Source organism: Lissotriton helveticus, chromosome 3_1, assembly GCF_964261635.1.
Source record: "Lissotriton helveticus chromosome 3_1, aLisHel1.1, whole genome shotgun sequence".
NCBI lineage: Eukaryota > Metazoa > Chordata > Amphibia > Caudata > Salamandridae > Lissotriton > Lissotriton helveticus.
The window spans coordinates 652,454,393-652,473,823 of NC_136061.1; the positions used below are offsets into that span (position 1 = coordinate 652,454,393).

Below are 19,431 nucleotides of genomic sequence, written 5' to 3' on the forward strand. Positions count from 1 at the left end.
CCTTTTTTTTTCATTTTCAAAACATAAAGGGCTTTGTCATTTACAAAACCAATAGCTCCAACTTTCCTACTGCGAGACCTATTGGCAACGCCAGTTCACGTATCTGCATGTATAGCGCTGAAGAATATTCTTGAAGTGTTTGCAGTGAACAGCGCTTCGTTTAAGACCTCTTCACTGAGTGGTGTGAGGGTGAGGGTGAGTGGGTGTGTGAGTGTGTGAGGGTGGGTGAGAGTGTGTGAGGGTGAGAGGCTGAGTGAGGGTGAGAGGGTTGTGAGGGGGGGTGAGGATGAGGGGGTGAGTGAGGGTGAGGGGGTAAAGTTTGGAAAACAGGTTCTGGGTTGGAGGGGAGATTGTACCAATCAATTGCAGTGCTGTGTAATCTACGCTCTCTGTCATAATTTTCTTTGTCACTTACAGTATCCCCTTTCCCTCGTTGTTAAATAGCTAACAGTATGAGTGCATCAGCATTGTTCCAATGCCTTGTGCACTCCTCTTTTCTCGCACTTTGTGCTTTAACCTTGCAAAATATTTGTATCCAATGCATAAAATTACATATGTGCTGAGAGCATATTCGCAGTGATTGAACTGGATGGCTGTCAAAAAAAGAAAAAAATCCAGGACCCATCACTTTATACACAATGAATTTGTACACCGTGCACCTCTGTGTGTACTTAATTTAACTTTTGTTTATTTATTAAATAACTGCTGTTTCTTGTACCAGCCTCAGAATTATAATCACTAGGTAGAGGGCCAGGCGATGGCTTGCAAGCAACCAAGACATTAGATAACGAAAACATTAAAGGCGCAGAGCTGGTTCACTTTCTAATAATCCCTGAATTTGCCGTTTAAAAAGGAATTCATTTTATTATATGTATTTTACCTACTAGATGCTTCTTCAGCATAACTCCGTGTATAGGCATTAGTTGCTTGGCCATGAGTTGCCATGTTCAAGAGATCTCTGTGGTGCATTGCTGGCGGCCTGAAACTGAAGCAAGTTCAACATGGCTTGAGTTGAGTGTAGCGGGGAGTGGGGGAACGAGGCCCAGGGCTGTTTCCCAGTTCATATTCCTATCTGCGCACATCCTGCATCCACCCCTCCATACTCTGTCCTAATATAAAGTCATCTGTTTTTAACTGGGTTTCCAGTCACGAAATGGTGAGCAGAAAGAATTTCCCAATTCCACACGGAGGATGCGGGGTTTGGAATTGAGATGCCTTCGTGATGCGAGCTGAACGCGGCCTGATGAAAAGTTGCCGCGGCCGAGAAGGTACCAACTGCAGCCGGGGTCTGCTGTGCATGGGATAGGAAGTGGAACGCTCTGCCCGACATGATGTGCTTCAGAAGATGGAGGAAGTTGCTACAGTGGAAGCGATTGTTCTGCCCGTCCTGTTTCTTGCTTGGGGGAGGGAGGGATTGGTGCCCAGAAGTTCAGTGTGAAAACACAAAAATGATGGTGTTCTGAGGCCTATAAAGCCGGACGTTGATGTTTGCGAAGTTATGCGAGTGGCACTGCTGCGTTTTTTAAAATATTATGGGTGTTTTTAAATTGTGCATGTGCGCGTAGAAGAGTACTTTCAAGACAGTGAGGGTTTGAATTTAAGGTGCAGCTGGGAGTGAGGAAGTTGTGGAGTGCACCACTGAGTGATGCAGTTAAGGTCCATCCCGGGTGGTGGTGGTGGTGGAGGGATTGTGGTGCACCATGGGAGTAATTAAGGGGTTAACTTTTGCCAAAGGGGTGATGGAGGGATTACTGTGCACCATAGCAGTAATTGGAGGGTCGGAGATCCTCTCGGGGAGTGGTGGAGGGCAAGGGAGTAACTGGGGAGGGTATGGTGCCCCAGCGGAGTGGGGGAGGGGCAGGGGTGTGCATGGAAAGCCTTTGTGAATCTGCACCAGGAGAGAGATGGGGCAATTGGAATGCCTCGGGGCTGAGTGCGATGGTCCTTTACGGTGCGAGTGATGGAGGTTTAGGTGACGGGAGAGGCAAAGTGCCCCAGTAAAGTGATGGTTGAACAGAAGTAATACGGCTAGTCGCAGGCAGCTTGGAACAGATGACAGTTTGAAGACGCCATGGTACAGTTTCGGTGCTGAAAGGCACCGGCGAGAAGCAGAAAACGGAACAAAAGAAGTGGACAGAAACTAAGGCGAGGTTCACAGCTGGATTATTTACAAAGCGGCTCACTGTGGCGCGTGCTGAGCTCAGAGCGTCAGAACACAGCATTGGTGTTGGAGGGTGTATTAAGGGAAATGCCGGTAACAGCGATGGTGGAAAGCAACCTTTTTAAACAAGGAGAAACACCGTCAAAGTGAAAGTACGGTGCTGAGCTCAGAGCGTCAGAACACAGCATTGGTGTTGGAGGGTGTATTAAGGGAAATGCCGGTAACAGCGATGGTGGAAAGCAACCTATTTAAACAAGGAGAAACACCGTCAAAGTGAAAGTACGGTGCTGAGCTCAGAGCGTCAGAAACAGCATTGGTGTTGGAGGGTGTATTAAGGGAAATGCCGGTAACAGCGATGGTGGAAAGCAACCTTTTTAAACAAGGAGAAACACGAGAGACGGCCTGCGGCCGTGAAAGTACGAGGAGAAATGCGACACGGCGGGCAGGGGAGGGGGCGGAGCGGGGAGAGCGGCATGAGGGTGTGAAGCAGCAGGGGCCTGAGACGAGGCCGCCTTGCCTTTGATGTGGTAATGCGAGGCAAGCGGCTGGTGGCATTGTGCACGCGCTTTCACGTGCACTGGAAGAAATCGCCTGATCTCGGTAAGCTCTGTTTAAGCCGCAATAGATCGAGCTCCCGCTCTCAATGCGCATGCGCATTGAGATAGGTCGCTCGACCTAAAAAAGGTCAAGAGGCCAGCCAAAGTGTGTATATGAAATGTGTTTCCTGGGTCATGATCTAGTCTTGTAACTAAAAAAATTCCTTTGTCGAGGCAGTGTCATGCAATTAACTTTGCAGACGTTCAGTTCAAGTGCTATATGAAACAGAAAATTGCGTTTTTTTGCTGCGCAGTCCAATCAGCGTGCCTAGGAAAGGGGCAGTAAAACTAGCTCTCTATAGTGCAGTCATGCAGTACAGCAGAATAAGTGACTGTGTCGGAGGTCATTATCTTGAAGTGATTGGCCTTTTCCACTTATGATGCGCCTTTGGCTTAAACCCAGCAATAGGTGGCGGGCAATTATCTCACGATAAAGCCATTTACAATGTATATTAATGGTATAGAAATGCAGTCATGCGTTTGGTTCTTCATGGTTTTTATTGCTTAGAAACTGGTGCATTTGCGATAAAATGCAAAAAGACATCAATAAGACAAGTCAAGATCCCATTAACAGTAAACACTGAAAACACAACTATCTCCGTTTCATGTATGGTAACATGAAGGAAATTTGAGAAGCCCTCCAAGGGCCTTAGAGTGGGAGGCAGGAGGGTCAGGGTTGTGGGGAGAACGAGTTTAGACAAAAGGTGATTTGTTCAGCTGTGGAGACCAGTCTCCACGAGGTTTGGGGTCAGTCATAAATAAGTCTCACTCCTTTGTCGTTTATATGGTGCGTCCAAAAATAAATCCGCATAGAACAAGAGTCCCCCAGGGGGACTTGGGAAAGGGTGTGCAACACTTGGGAAGGAAGTAGTACAGGGTGTGTGTGATCACTTTTGCAGCCGCTTTGATGTTCTCAGTGGCCGCGTGGCTCACTAAGAACATCAAAGCAGCAGCAAAAGTGATCACGAATGGTGCGCGTGTACGCCGCACATGCACTGTACCCGATCCGCCCGCAGACTTGGGAGCACTTTCAAAAGCCCCTTTACTAAACATCTCGCATAGCATCGCTTACGCGATAGCTAGGAGAGACCTAAAAAGAGCTTTCCCTGCCTGTGGTTGAACTTTCAGGGTTACACACATGACATTGTAGTTCTACAAGTGTCTTAGATAACTGTGGAAGACCCGGGAACCTCACCTCGGCTAAGCCGCGTCATTCCTCGAGCTTCCGACCCTCGTCAACCGATTCTGTGGCGTCTATGGCAACCCGGACTCCACCCCTCTCTCCTTCATTTCAGGAACCTATCGGAACGGACGGAAACCCGGAAGGACTGCCCCGTGACCCCGGAAGTACCTCCCACCATCCAGAGGCGGGACACAGAAAAGCCGGAAGCAAGGAAGACAAAGCGTTCAAGCCAGCGTGCGCAGAACCGGAGGAGGAAGAGGAGAGCGGAGACGAAGAAGGCGACGAAGTCTGGACCGAGGACTGGTGGAGTCCATCGGAGGAGGCTGGAGAGCGGCCGTAACTCGGAAGAGAGTTACGGCGGGGCGGGTGAGTAACGAACCCTTGCTGGAGAGCATAGCCTTAGTGTTTATAGTTGTAACACCTCGCACCCCTCACTGTAGAGTTCTTGTATATACCACTAGTCACTGTAAAGCTGTTGTATAGCACCAGAGTTGTCCATCACGAGCACGCCTGTACTAAAGCCCCTGCCCTTCCCAATCACACCGTCACCCTTCCGCCTTCCTAATCTTCCTCTTTCCCATTCTTGATCCCACCCTACCTACCTCACGGTCCTTTTCGCCTCCCACCACTCCTGGTGTCGGTAGAAGGCAACGCCTGCGTCCTGTCCACCGGACTAACTGCCCCTCTCTCTCTCTCTCTTTTTCCACACCTCCGAGAGACCCCCAACCAGACCGGACAGACGACGAGAGAGCACCAAAAGAGGACCGGCACCCGCCATCGTGTCAAGCAGCTCTTCGGACATCTCCTTCCTGTGTGTCTCCGTGTTCAGCCCTTGTGTTTCACTGATATCCTGTATTTGCACAATAAACTGGCTCAGACATAGCCCACTTTATCCGGCCTCCCCGCTTGTTATTCCGGCCCGCCTACCCCCCACGACCACAATAACTAAATAGTTTACGTTGTTTTCTTTCCCAACAACAGCACATATTGGAGGAGGGCATGCATTAACCCACATAGGTTTTTAGGTCTAGCTTGACATTGCAAGTGTTGCCTGACATTTTAACCTACACTAATATTCTTTAGTTCTTTGCTTCCACACAGATGTATGTCCATCCCCAAGCTATCTACTTGTAATGCTTCACATTATCATATAACATTCCTTTAAAGCCATATCTACAGCCATTTTCAATGCCTGTTGATTATTCATGGCCTTAAGCATTTAACTTTAAAATTCTGCCACCTCCCTTTTAAAACTACGATTGTGCAACAAGTGCTGCAGCAAGCTCAATGCCCTACCAAGGTCATTAGACTTACAGAAATAGATTGTGCAGCTCACACCAAGATCCTTAACTAGCAACTCTGCAAAGATGTTCAGAGACTGGTATGCAGAAACTACTTGTGTTCCCCCGAAATCCATTAAGAGATTTGCAAGCACACGGGGTATGTATGACTGAACGAATGCAATATATATTTACTACAATACCAGAAACACTAGTTACAGTTTAAAAGAAATTACAATCGTAAGGCCTTTTTGTTTTGCCTAGGAATTTGGCCCCTATTGATGAATCCTCAGAAACATGGCGCTTGCTTAGCATTTTGGCATGCCGACTTTTGTGCTGGTCTGTACAGAAAAATAAAAGCGTTAAGAGGTGTGGCGGGGGAGTTAACCAAAGGGGTGTACTAAGTATGCTGAGGAGGTGGTGTTCGTGTTGTGTTTTTTTAACAGAGCCTACATATAAAAATATGAACCACCATGCCAGCAACTTAATAGAATCAAGTTCCTGTGAAAAGCCTCATCAGCTGATTTAACTTATTTGGGAGCCAGATACGTTAATGCAAAGGGACAAGCATTACAACCACAGATTTAAAAAAAAAAAAAATTAATACAGTCCGAGTTGCAGTAATATGACAATCTCATTTTCATGATGAGAACTGCTCAAAGTTCTGCAGTGCATTAGAGACAGATGAGGAAAGTAAGTTATAAAAATATAGGAAACTATTTTGGGAGAGCATAGAGATGGGTATAAGGCATGGTGATTGCTGCTCAGCAGTTACAATGGTAATCAATCACCAGATCCCATTTGAAGTATGCACCACCATCCACATGTGACTAAATTATGCATCAAACAGTGGGCAGTTCTGAGGTATACGAGACTAAAATTCAATTATGTTGCAAAATCTCGCCAGATAATGGTAATATGAACAAGGCTAGTAAACTAATTATCGAAAACTCTACTACAAAGACAAGCATTGGAAACACTAACCAGCCTACATTTAATGTGCTAGCTCAGGAAAAAAACTTAGCATGTTAAAGCCAGACACATGTATTAAAGGCATTCTTCATTGAAGTCTGCCTTTCCTTGGTTACAGTCCAGTTTTTGTTTCTATGTGGAATGAAGGTCGAATGGCAAGGGAGATTCCACTTTAGTCCCATCATTTCTTTGATATAGAAATAAACAAAGAATAATAATGAGAGTTCCTTTGTCACAAAAACCTCTGTTAAAGAAACAGAACTAATTAAGCCTGAATTGCAGACTGCTCTTTTTACCTTTAAAATATTTTTAAAAAAGAAAAAGAAAAAGGCGACACAATGACAAGGTACTCCCATTTTATCCTCAATAAAAAAAAAAAGTAACACCAATGGGTCTGGTATTGCTAGCAGCTTTTTGGCTCTCAATGTTTGGCTACAACCCAAAATATTTTTCCTCAAAAAGCACATATTTGGCACAGCAGTCGTAGTAATGTAGGGAACTACTGTTGTTTGTAGATGTGATCGTTGTGTATGAGTGGAATGACATCATTCACAACGAAGTTCTCCAATGTATTAAGTCGGCAGAGCCACTGCTGCACGCTGCAGTGGGTAAAAGCAAATTGAGACTGGCAATAAAAGACCAATAAATGAATAGGATTGAATGCAAGTCACTATATGCAAGTATATTATACGTATAATTTGCGTCAAAAGGTGTTGGCCAATACCAGACCTAAACAAACACTACTAGGTCCTGCTGACACGAATGAGAAGGCGTTCTTGGGGCAGGCAGTTCAGGAGCAAGATGGGATGACAGGGAGATAGTGAAGAGCAAAATGGAGAAAGGTACTGGGTGGTGGGAGAAAGAAACAGAGGACCTAGGAACAAGATGGGATCAGGAGCTAGATGAATGAGAAGAGGCAAGAAAGTGGGAGGGGGAAGGAGGTAGTAATCAAAATCATTTACATGAGGGGAAGAGGAAAGTTAAGCAACTTGATTCAAGAGACAAAGATTTGTAGTTGTAAAGCACGCAATGCAGATACTCCATCTGATTAGGAAAGATGCACTCAAAACAGCATCAGGTGAGAAATACTTCCCAGAGCTGACCCAAAATGCGATCGACAAACAACCTAACAGTACTGTACACTAATCTTCTATGCAAGTCTCTTACTAAGACATAAAAGAAAAGATTACAACTGCTTAGAATTCTTTTAAGGCCCGAATACCATTCTTCAAAGCACTGTTACTTTGAGAACAGTGTCTGATGAAAACGTGGATTACGAAAAAACTATTTTGTAACGGAGATGGGCCCCTTCATTCAAACATGTCTGAATTAGGCGTAAACATGTATGGAAATTGTTTATTCTTATAAACTAAAGCCCATCCCACCTTACTTTAAATGTGGGAAAATCTTCCTCTTTAATGCTTAAAGTGGAGAGTAAACAAGTGCAAGAAGATCAATTAACTTGGTTTCAGCCACTTACTATCAGTGCACAGAGTCCATTTTTAATACATTTGAGCAAAAAAATAGAATGTTGAAAAGTACAACTCAAACAGCAAGAGGAAGCGAAAAGGTGCAGATGGTAAAAATGTACATTTATTTATTTATTTTTGACATTTTTAAAGCGCACTGTTACCCAGAGGTGTCCTGGCGCTGGGTGATCACTAGTATGCGTGTGTTGAGGGCTTAGTGTGTAAAGAGCCACGTCTTCAGTCGCCACAGGCAGTTTAAAAAAACACACTGAATTAAATCCACCAACTCAAGATGCATTATTAGTTTACATAGAAATCAGGAGCAGAACCAAATGAGATAACAGGGTTACAGAACCAAATCCTGCAGTTATAACCAAAGCAAAACTAGTTTATGTTTTAAATTATATGGAATGCTAATTTAAGATCAAACAGTTCAAGATTTAGGGATTGTGCCCATGAATGATTCTACAAGAGTCAGAACAGATATCACGCTGGGTGGGGAACTAAATGAAACTGAGTTTGAATAACTATATTCCTCAATATGTATGTACTGTGGAAGAGTAATCACTTACCCTCAGTCCATTCCCGCCAGTTTGTGGTTGGAGCAATAGTTAGCTTTGTCAGCCTTTTAGGTGGATTCCCCATTAAACTACAAATGGTCCAAAAAGCAGGGGTCACTTTAAAAGCAGGCATATATAATATGACCATATCTCACAATTGACAGGAAATAGATCATAGCACACGTTTGTAGCTGAAGATTACTCTAGAGTCAAGATCCAATTTGGTACATGTAACTATACAAAAGAAGTGGGCCAGGGTATATGGCTTTTAAAAACCGTCGCCAAGGACACACTACACAACACATTAAAAGCACTAGGGATTAAGGATATCAAACCAACAAATCCATAATGTGAAGTCAGTTTCTAGAATTCTCTAAATAAGACTTATTAAAAATGCCTAAAATAGGACAGCCTAAAGTATACAAAAGGAGATAGATGGAATGCTTGAATATCAGCCACTTGTAATCACTCTGGGCCGGGTCCCAGTCGAATGTTATTGTGCACACCATGCCACCTCAGTTTGGACCCAGTCATATGAAAATCAGTCTTGACCAATGTCATCAGGAACCATCTAGCCCACCCCCTGAACCGGAGCACAAGCAACCCAGAAACCGGTTATGTCCAAGTTTCAAACATTGTCACTGGAACCAAGCTATACCTGGCTGATGATCCCTAGCTAGGGTGAAACTGATCCTGTGATGCTTGTGTTCTACACCAAATAACACGAGGCAAGCAAAAACTACAACACGACAAAACTAAAAATATTGGGCGAGCATGGGATAAGAAAATGCCACTGAGGAGCAAAAGAACACCCTCATTAGGAAGTTGGTAAAAGCAGGGTAAAGACCAGACCCTGGCAAGTACAAAGAAAACACAGCTGAAGCAGACAAAGAGACAGCAACAAAGAGAATAAAGTTGCAAAATAGAATGTAACAATTTTGGGAGAAGACAAGCACTACTCAATTACATACAAAATGAGAACTTTAAATCTATATAAACCTGTTTGACAGTGGTCTGTTTCTGGTCTGAGGCCTTTCCAAGAAACAGAAGTCTACCAGAGAAAGACTGCTTGGAAGGGTCATGGAAGTGGATTGGAGTGCAAAGGGGGACTAAATGCAGCCTCACTCCTTGGCAGCTGTCGAACTTAAGGACCTCATTACTCATTGAAACAGGGCCACTCATTGGGTTTGAATTGTATGCCTTGGTCCATGTCACTGGCTTAGAGAGCCACAAAACAGACTGCAGTCTCACTGGCCAGTTACAATCTCGTTCCTAATGCTCAGAGATAGGATAATTCACAAATTACTTACAGGGTGTTAAAAGAAAAACAGGCCACTACTAATAGTCATGCTAATTATAGGCCACATTGCATCTAAAAGCACAGGAAAACAAGATAAAAGCATCATTCTGAAAATGCCCATATTTAAATGAGGAAGATCACCAGACTTTGGTCTGGACAGCCTAATGCACTGCTCAAATGAGTTTAAGTCAAAAAGTATTTTTGTGATAGTCAATAAAGTTGAGCTATTCAATCAAATGGTTGAACACGATGTGCAGATATCAGCAGAATAAGAGACATCAAGTTCTTTCGTTTTTATAGTGTTTCTTTTTATGAAATCAAAGGTTTATCCAAGGAAAATGTTCAGTGTTCACATAGTCCAAACGTGGAGTATTCAAACATTCCTTCAATAACAGTTCAATTTAAAAATCCCAATGCATTTCGGGCTTAAGAAGCAGCCCTTCATCAGGGGAATCTAAGGAAACAATACCAGGTATTAATAAGAAGTATTTTGCATGCAGACATTTACTGTACACTAGAGAATGCGAGGAGGGCGAATTTGGGGATAGAAAACGGGAACTAAGTAAATGAAGATGAGTGGGTTTTAGTAGAAATAGGTAAACGAACAAAAAGTGATGAACGCGGCATGGTAGTGCTCGGTGGTGCGTAGACGCAAACAATGCGATAATATGGTGCAAACAGCGAGTGAGCAAGCAATGAGGGTTTAGTAAACGAAAAGAACAAAGAAAGATGTGCACTCTGAGAGACTAACACAAATAGGTTGAGTGCGGTGATAGACGTTAAAGTGATAAGAGCCCAATGAAAAAAAAACAATGAGGAAAACCCCATGACAATAACCATGCTCGTATGTGGTAAAAACCATATAAGTGGACTTACTGGACTGAGCAAAAAGCTCAGTTAGTTAATGCCAACAGGTCAGTCTCGCGGTAAACGAAAGTTAATGGTCTATTAAGGAAAGTACAAAATAGTGAGAAAGCACATTAACCAGGCGTGAGATGAACGCAGTAAACAAGCCGACGCTTACCAAAAACAGTCTTCATGGGAGCGCGAGAGGAATTGTACTCGTAGAGTCGAAGTGATTGCACTGAAAGTGAACGTGCAAGTCGTCAGTATCGAGTGAGGATATACGTATTGTGAGCGAGCGGAATAAAAGTGTGGCGACTCACCAGTAGATGTTAGGCAAGCAGCGGGCCGGGAACCCGGTGGTGGCGAAAAAATGCAGGAACTGTTTCTGCGGTCGACCGTTCATGCAGACGGCTCCGTGAAAAGTAATGAAAGAAACAGAAAGGGGACTAACGGTGCTTGGGAAAGGAGTCGGCCATCTTTAAGTGAAAACACTGAAAGTCACAAAGATTTAGTATAGAAACACGAGATACAGGAGTAGGCAGAAAAAAGGAATGAAAATGAGTAAAAAGAAAAGAATGAAAGAGAAAAGAGGTCCAGAAGGCAACAGATCGAGTAAGCTTACAAATTAAGCTGAACACAATGCTAGCATGAGTTAACAAGACTAATGTATATGTCAAACGGATACAGTACATGTCAATAAACATAGAAAGCAGATCAGAAACATCAGTTTAAAGAAAACATGCTAATTCAAATGTGTCATTCAATCCTAACGGAGTGAGTGTTTGCATAAACCAAATCCAGTATGTTTCTCGCTGAGACAAGAATTTATTGGTGTTACGATCTGAACGTTGTTCAATGGTCTCTAGAACCCCACATTTGAGTTGCGCAATGTTATGTCTCTTATTGCGCCAATGTTCGGCTAGGAGGGAACTTGTGGTGTGCGTCCTAATGCGGCTTTTGTGCTCTGTGATCCAGATTCGTAATGCTCTCTCAGTTTTGCCTACATAAAATAAATCACAAGGGCATTTGATAAATTAGACCAAATGGTGACTATTGCAGGTCGCATTAAACTTAAGATGGATAGGTTTCCCAGATCTAGGGTCATTGATAGTGTTACCTTTGATCATATTACCACAGTTGGAGCAGTTCATACATGTAAGCATTCCTTTGTACACCACTTTAGAGCTTGGTGGTTTATTCAGTATTTCTTTCAGGTTACTAGATCGTTTATAGGCAAACATGGGGGTTTACAAAACATGCCTTTGAAATCTGGTTCTGATTGTAACAAAGACCATCAATCTTGAATGATGGTTTTAAGCCTTTTTTCGATTGGGTAGAGTATGTGGATACAAAGACTCTTCTGGGAGAGTGAGCTTTGAATGTCTTGGTAAGAAGTTGTTCTCCTTTGAGGATCAGAGCTCTGTCTGCTGCTTGTTGAATTACTTTGGGAGGGTAACCTCTTGTCAGATATTTGTCTTTGAATTTCTCAATTGTCGACATGCCGGTTTGCTCATCTGAATGTATACGTTTGATACGTAGAAATTGGCTGTAGGGTAGGTGGCGTTTGAGCGACCAAGGGTGGAAGCTCTGGTAGGCCAGAGCATTGTCGGTCAGTCTTTTTTGTGAATAAAGTGGTCTTGATTTGATGTTCATGGAGGGTAATGAGTACATCGAGAAACGGAATGCTCTCAGTTTCAATTTGAAAAGTAAACTGAATACGAGGATGGATGTTGTTCATTGCAAGAATGTTGTTAACAAGTGTAGTTCGTGAGCCTCACCATATGATAAGTATATCGTCGATATACCGTTTGAATAATAGTAGATGTTCAGACCATTCGGGTTGCGACAAGAAGTGGATTGGAGTGCAAAGGGGGACTAAATGCAGCCTCACTCCTTGGCAGCTGTCGAACTTAAGGACCTCATTACTCATTGAAACAGGGCCACTCATTGAGTTGGAATTGTATGCCTTGGTCCATGTCACTGGCTTAGAGGGCCACAAAACAGACTGCAGTCTCACTGGCCAGTTACAATCTCGTTCCTAATGCTCAGAGATAGGATAATTCACAAATTACTTACTGGGTGTTAAACAAAAGAAAAACAGGCCACTACTAATAGTCATGCTAATTATAGGCCACATTGGATCTAAACGTACAGGAAAACAAGATAAAAGTAAGTACAATTGAAGCATCATTCTGAAAATGTCCATATGTAAATGAGAACAGTGATCACGGACACGGCTAGACTCCACTAATTAAAAAAAAAAAAAATGTTTAAACATTTAAATATCACAGGACACTCCTGTTTGAAGCAATCATCTGAGAAATATGGGATTGGTTGCAAAAGCCATTTTTTCTGCAGGTGTCCAGCATCAAGACTGAAAAGACCTCATTACAGCAGTAATGGATGTAGGAAGGTGGATATCTGACTATGGTTACCCCAACTTTTTTCCTGGTTTTTGACTTAGTTGGCCTGGGATCCTGCTATTCAGGACCCCAGGCTTCCTGCTCTCTCTGTTAAAATGGACTCCATGTACCTTAGGTACATATCCAATTGGATACTGGGTCACCTTATCAGTCCCTGTATAGTGTACCTTAGGTACCCAGGGCATAGGTGCACTCATGGCCTACCAGGGGCTGCAGCATGTATTATGCCACCCCTGGCTGGCCACCCAAATCTGACACAACTGGCTGCACGACAGCTGGGGCAAGGTGGTGTAAACACCCTTTTTCTTTAGATATAGTATTCCTATATCTAACCCTAAAATGGACACATATATTCCTATCAGTCACTCCTATGGCAGGCCTTATCAATCCTGAAGGCAGAGTGCTTGGAATTATGTGAGATGGTGCTCTGGCATGAGCTGAGCCCGTTTGCAGCTTGCGGAACCAAGTCCAAATAGCTGTTCCATGATAACGCTATACCCCGGTGCTCACTGTGCATATGCCGGCTCAAACCAGTTCCTGGGGCACACCAGCCCCTGAGCTGGGGAGAGACCGGACAAAGGAGAGGGGTGTAACCACCCCCCTCCTGGTCCCACCCATAGGGCAGGACCTAGTCGCGTGCCAGCCCCTTTTCTTAGGATAAAGGTAGGAGCAGGCCCCCTTCCCAAATTAGATAATTCTGAATCTTTAACTACTTTCCACGAAAGGAACTCTTGACTTTTTCTGAAGACTCTCCCTTGTGGCTAAGGAGTAGCCACCCTGCACCAGCAGGCACCATCGAAGCTCTTGCGGTTTGCTGCACGTCCATCCTCCGGATCAAGACTGCCCAGCTCGACGAGACCCGGATTCCCTGCCATCTATGACCTCTACCTACATCATCCAGCCCAGCTGAGATTCGTGGGTGTGACGAGACCCGTGGGACCGGCCATCTTCAAGACCTGCACGACGCTTCACCAGCACGACCCCCGAGGGACCCTCGAGTAAGTGCATTGGGGTTTGAGAAGCCCTAACCCTAAGCAGCTCCAGCACCGAAGTCCAGCCTCCCAGCATCCACGAGATCTGCGTGGGGCCCTTCTGCTTCTTTGCTGCTTGCCACGTTGTCCGGTCACTTGCCCGTTGGCTAGTGACCCTCTTGACGACGTAAAACGACGTTTTCACCGCTGGTCTAGGTCCCCTAGACTGGCCCTTGCTTCTTGTCCAACAAGAAGTGCCCTGGACCCTCCTGGTCCACTCCAGACGCCATCTTGACTCCACCGCGTGGGCTTGCCTTTGCCAAGGTTTGTTGCTCAAATCCTGAGTCCAGCATCGCCGACAGCAGACAGCCTCGTGGGACAGCTCGCACCTCCAGCCTGGACGCCGACAACGCCTCCTAGCCCGTGTGACTGCAGAGTCCAGCGTCGCCCACTCACCTGGTCGAGGTGACTTCATCCGGTGCCATCCTGGTGCCCACATAATCACTGGCTAATGATTAAGAACTAAGTCCCCTCTGCTTTCAGGTCGTCTCCTTCACTGATCCAGCCTTGGATCACACCGAACTTCTTCACTGGTCGCCTGCCAGCAACTTCTTCTTTCAGGCTCCATAGACTTCAACGAGGATTCCCGACGTCTTTTGAACCCTATGCAGCCGCGGCCCCTGGGCTAGGTAACTTGAGTATCTCGGTACTCCAGCACAGGTTCACTATCCAAGTGTCCAGATCCTTTTTCGTTTTCAGTCTACCTAGTCGGATTCGTCCGGAAACAGTAACTTTAGAAACACTAGCATCCATAGACTTCTTCCCGCATCCCGCGTGAGAGTGCACACTCTGCACCCGATCTCCCTAAGCCTCCAGCTCCTAACCTTAGGGTTCAGTAGTGTAGTCCTAGCGATCCTGAAGCCTCTGGATCTTGTTACTTACCTGCTAGTATTTCGCATTCCACTTTTTGTGTATATGGTTTTTCGTGCCCCTCAGGCATTTGTGTAAATTGTGCAACTTAAAGTATTTTCGTAAGAGTTTTGTATTGTGCTTAGCTCCCTGACTCAAAGAGTTCAGGGTAGTCTTGTTATAAATAAATATCCTTTATTTTCATAACAACTTGTGTGGTGTCCTTTCACTTGGTGTTCAAGGGGTATATGTGATGGTAAAACAGCTGGCTTAACACGTTCTCTAGAGTTTAGCCTGAAGACTGCTCGTGTCCATGCTACTAGGATAGCTGGTCTAAAAGGTTGACTTACAACCAATCATCAATAAGGGTTGTTTGGTATGATACACAGTGATCACTAGAATAGTGAGCACTATATATCAGGCCAACTTCTCACAATGGACATCTAAGAAGTGGCAGTAGGTAACCACAAGGGCAGCGAAGGACAAAAGGAGGTTCTGCCCCAAAAACAAGTACCAACAGTATGGGGGCTGACGTATGCTGGAAGAGGGGAGTGGCAAGCTAAGTAGGGGCTGTGACTGGCAGGGGAGAAGATAGGGTGAATTAGAAGGAAGAAATTAAAACATGTGATTTGCGGTTACATGGTAGCTGTAGTGAGTAGCAAAAGATAAAGACCTAGGCCCTAATTACGATGGCAGGCGGACCGCCACAGACAGGCCATTGGTGGTGGTCTGTCCGACATGCAGGCGGCGGTTGGACTCCTATCGCTACAATGGAGGTGGTGTGTGTGCGGAGGCACCACCATAGGGATTAGGTTGTCCCTTTCCGACTGCAATGTCATGGTGGTCCGAACACCATGCAAAGGAAGACAGAAACGGACTTTGAGGACCCCAAGCAGGGCCCTTGTGGGCTACTGCTAAGTGGCCTGGGGTGGGTGGAGGGGGGGGTCACGTGTGTTCTCCCACACACCCATGCACTGTGTGCCAAGCACCACATGGTGCCTGGCACACAGTGCATGGATGCCCACAAAGTGTTTTTTTTGTGCGCCACTTTCCCTAGGCCGCAGCACATGCCGCAGTAGTAAAAAGCAATTTCTGGCCACTGCGCAGGCAGTCTCATCATAATTGGGTGGGTGAGACTGCAGACTTTCTCGTAGGTTCTCCTGCATGATACGATGACGGTCTGACCGACCACCATCGTAATAATGTGCTACGTATGCTGAGGGTATGGATTAAAGAGGGCAACAGAGGAAACCATTATCCATTCACAGTAAAGAGGCTGAAGTTTTAAGTGCCAAGCAACCTATGCATAAGATACACAATGTTTAAAAATAGAGGAAGAAAAGAATGACAACAGAAAAGAATAGGCCATAATTGTCTGCAGAAAAAAATAGTAGTGGCAAAGCCAATACGTCTAACAGTTCGGTTAACAATGCAGACCTACTAGCTTTGATGTTGCTTTTTGCTGATGCTGTTCACCACTAGCAGAAAATAAATTCCTTTTGCCAATGTTGTCCAGCATAAAAAAAAGTGTGCTAACATGCATACGCTGTAGTGCAGACTCACGTCCTCCAACAAACTGAGCCACTGTTCATAATAGATGAACCATAATGCATGTACATCTTGTGATCCCTGGAAAACACCCAGTCCGGTAACCAGCTTTGGATCTTTAGGTCATCCCAATCATTAGTCCCATCCAACCTTTAAAAAAATATTCAAGCGGATGAGTCATTAGGTTGGTATTCTCCTATGGCTCAGGCCTTAGTCGGTAATGTGAGGGATGCGCTGTCGGTTTGTGTCCGTCAGGCTATTATGCACTGTACTTTGAATCCCAAGCAGACTCCCATAAAACTGCCAATTCGTACCTACTTTGCTTCTGTGATACAGCTGCGCTAAACATTTCAAAAACATCAATTTCAAGTGTATGTCTTCAGCACGTACCCGCCTTCCTTCATTTCTAATCTTTAGGCCTACAACAAACCACGTAACTGAAAATAATCTATAAAATAAATAACAGCAGAACCAAGCAAAAGAGCAGCGACAAGAAACTCAGCTGTTAGCCTACTGAAATTACTTCCGCTAGGAGAAACCTACTTCTTTAGGGATTAAGGTCACGTGTCTGACACCAGAAACAACTGGAATTTGTACACAAGCAATGTGTTTATCAAGTTATCAAGTTAGTAGGGAATAGCATTAAAAGGAAGTGAAATAATACCACTTGTAGCGTAGGAGAGCTACACATAATTAAGAGCAATTAAGATGCATTAGCGGGTTGCGTTTCCGCTGCAGAGATCTTTGTGCAAACAGCAGCTACCAAGAACGCTGTCACAAAACACGCTACAAAAGAGTAGTGGGAAAAGAGACCTGCTGGACCGGACCATGGGGTAAAATGGTTGGTGATCTATATAGTACGCAAGCTATGACAGCGAGTCATTAAGTTCCCTTTCAGGTCAACGGCACCGTCGACACGGCTGGAGAGCCCAGCAAACAAAGCAAAGGTCCCAAAGGACGACATTCGGTCGTGAGTCTGAAGTGACGCCACGTGGGCCAGCAATATGGTAGAATGGGCCAATCGGATACACAACTCAGATCACCAGAGGGGCAAGAACTAGACGGCGGCGGTACCACCAATAAGAGGAAGTTTAGCAACCAGACATCTGAAAGTAGAACCTGGCTTCCTTACCAATACAAGAAGCCATGGGAATCATTTTTTCAACATGAATTTTTTGACAAAATATATTTTTCTAAGACAAATAATGGCAAGTTTTTCAGTCCTTATTTCAGGAAACGTGTTTACAAACTGGCCTTTTTAATGTTTATTCTTAAATAGACAGTTTCCACAAACATGCTATGACCACCCTAGTGGTTTTACATTTATGATTAGCTGGACCATGTATAACTACAAAGGGGAAACAGACGGGTGTGACACGCGCCCCCGAGGGGCTAATTGCACCAATATTACCCTATAAGCCGTGACAATGACATCCGCCATGGACTTCTCGAAAACCCCATATGTTCTTATCACCTATCCAGATGCCCTTAATTGGAGTCTGGTTCAGCCTGAGGGCATCTAGCTATGATGCTCTCCGGAACACTGACCCTGGCACGGTCCCTCAAGATCAAAGGTGGTAACGCAGAACTGAACGCTTATGGCCCTGAAACTAGACAAGCACGCTGCCTTACAGCCCATTTGACTTCCCACAGTCCACACTAACCAACCAAAGAAATTCAGACCAAACGTTTCCCTATGGGACGTCACAGTGAGCCCCCATCCTCAGCCACCATAAACGTCTCCCAAAGCACGGTCCCTACAGGTCCCGTCACTGCATTTTTACTCACATGTCATAATTGTCCAACATTTGAATATTCTTACGAGGAAAGCACACTACACTTGCCCAACAAACGTCCAACGCAGCCCTTAAAAACAAGGGGGCCTCGCCCACTCAATGTATACCACGAAAACTCACAGACCTCACTAGGCCATCAAACTGCCCTAGCAAGAACCAGGGTACCTAAACCACCCCTATTCAACACCAGTCCTCCCACTACGATCGCTCACCCCATCACAGCATTGTTGCTACTAAGGTAATTTCAGCCTTCTACGGGTCAATAAACGAATACATCTCACTGCAGTTCTAACATTGCCACCCACCAAAGAACGTCACACTTACCACGTCCACGGATTCTTGCACTTCCCCCACCACACGAGGGCTTACACTCAAATTCCAGAGACATTCACACAAGCACTACCCTCACACATGTCAAACTGCCCCCGCCCAACCCTCACAGGAACAATTCACTCCTTCTACCGGCGGTGCTCACCGTGCAATGCGGGTTGTTCATTGACCTCCAGTGCGGGCGGGGGGCCAGGCCCTAAGAAAAGGGACTGCGGTAGGAGCGACGACACTGCGTGAACACTGGTCGGCCAGGATCAGTGGTTTTAGTGGGGATCGACCCCTCGTGCTTCCTAAACACAGCTGACGGTTGATAGCTTTCCCGCCTCGGCCACGAGCGCTTACCCTGTGCATCAGCCCACACGCTCGCCCCCGTCAACCTCCAACGCAGAGTCCAGACACGACTCCAGCCCACCCCTCTGACGTAACACGTCGTTGCGAGCGCGCACCTCACCCAAAGCCATCCGTTCCAATTCTGCCAGGGCCGCGCGCGCTCGGTGACGACACAAAAGCCGCCAGGCGCGTGGCCCGGGCGTGCCCTTTTGCCTTGTCTGACTGGTTGGCGCAGGTTACGGGATATGTGGAGAAGCAAGTTTGTGCCTGGGGACTGTGTCACGAGAGTCTGCACGAGCCAACCAGGCAGCTGATCTCAGCCAATCAACGAGCAGCCCACCCCACTATCGACCAATCGGCAGCATCTAGCCGTTCTCTACTGCATGCAAGTGTTCCGGAATTGGAGTTGAAGTTGCAGACGAAGCCGGTAGTTGATGTTTAGTTAGCGACTGTTTTTTAGCCCCCAGCCCCCCACCGGTAGACAATACGTCTCCCAAAGACAGAATGAAATTTAACACTTTCCAACTTTCCCAACAAGATTTTTCAATTCTATTTGGGATTGGATTATGCGTCTGTCTTTATCTTTAAACAAAAACAGCAGGCAATCAAATTATAACTTTCAAAACACTACATTCCCCATGTCTCCATCGTAGTCACCTGATCAACCATAGAGACCCAGGCCTATATAATCCACTCGTACCAGTCCAGCTTTCTCTGCTCCAGTCTAAGGAAACAGATAAATAGTCCGAGACCCAGC

General features: G+C 45.3%; 1 protein-coding gene across 3 annotated transcripts in view; it reads right to left on the reverse strand.

Annotated features, from left to right (window-relative positions):
* Window positions 1-18,955, reverse strand: part of PTP4A2 (protein tyrosine phosphatase 4A2) — a 211,608-nt gene extending 192,653 nt beyond the window's left edge. The window contains exon 1 of one of the 3 annotated variants that reach the window (XM_078680668.1): window positions 18,791-18,955. The gene's annotated coding sequence lies outside the window, so the exon portion shown is untranslated. Of the gene's footprint in view, window positions 1-18,489 lie in introns of all 3 variants that reach the window. The other 2 variants (XM_078680667.1, XM_078680666.1) reach the window with 2 other exon arrangements.
* Window positions 18,956-19,431: the final 476 nt, after the last annotated feature.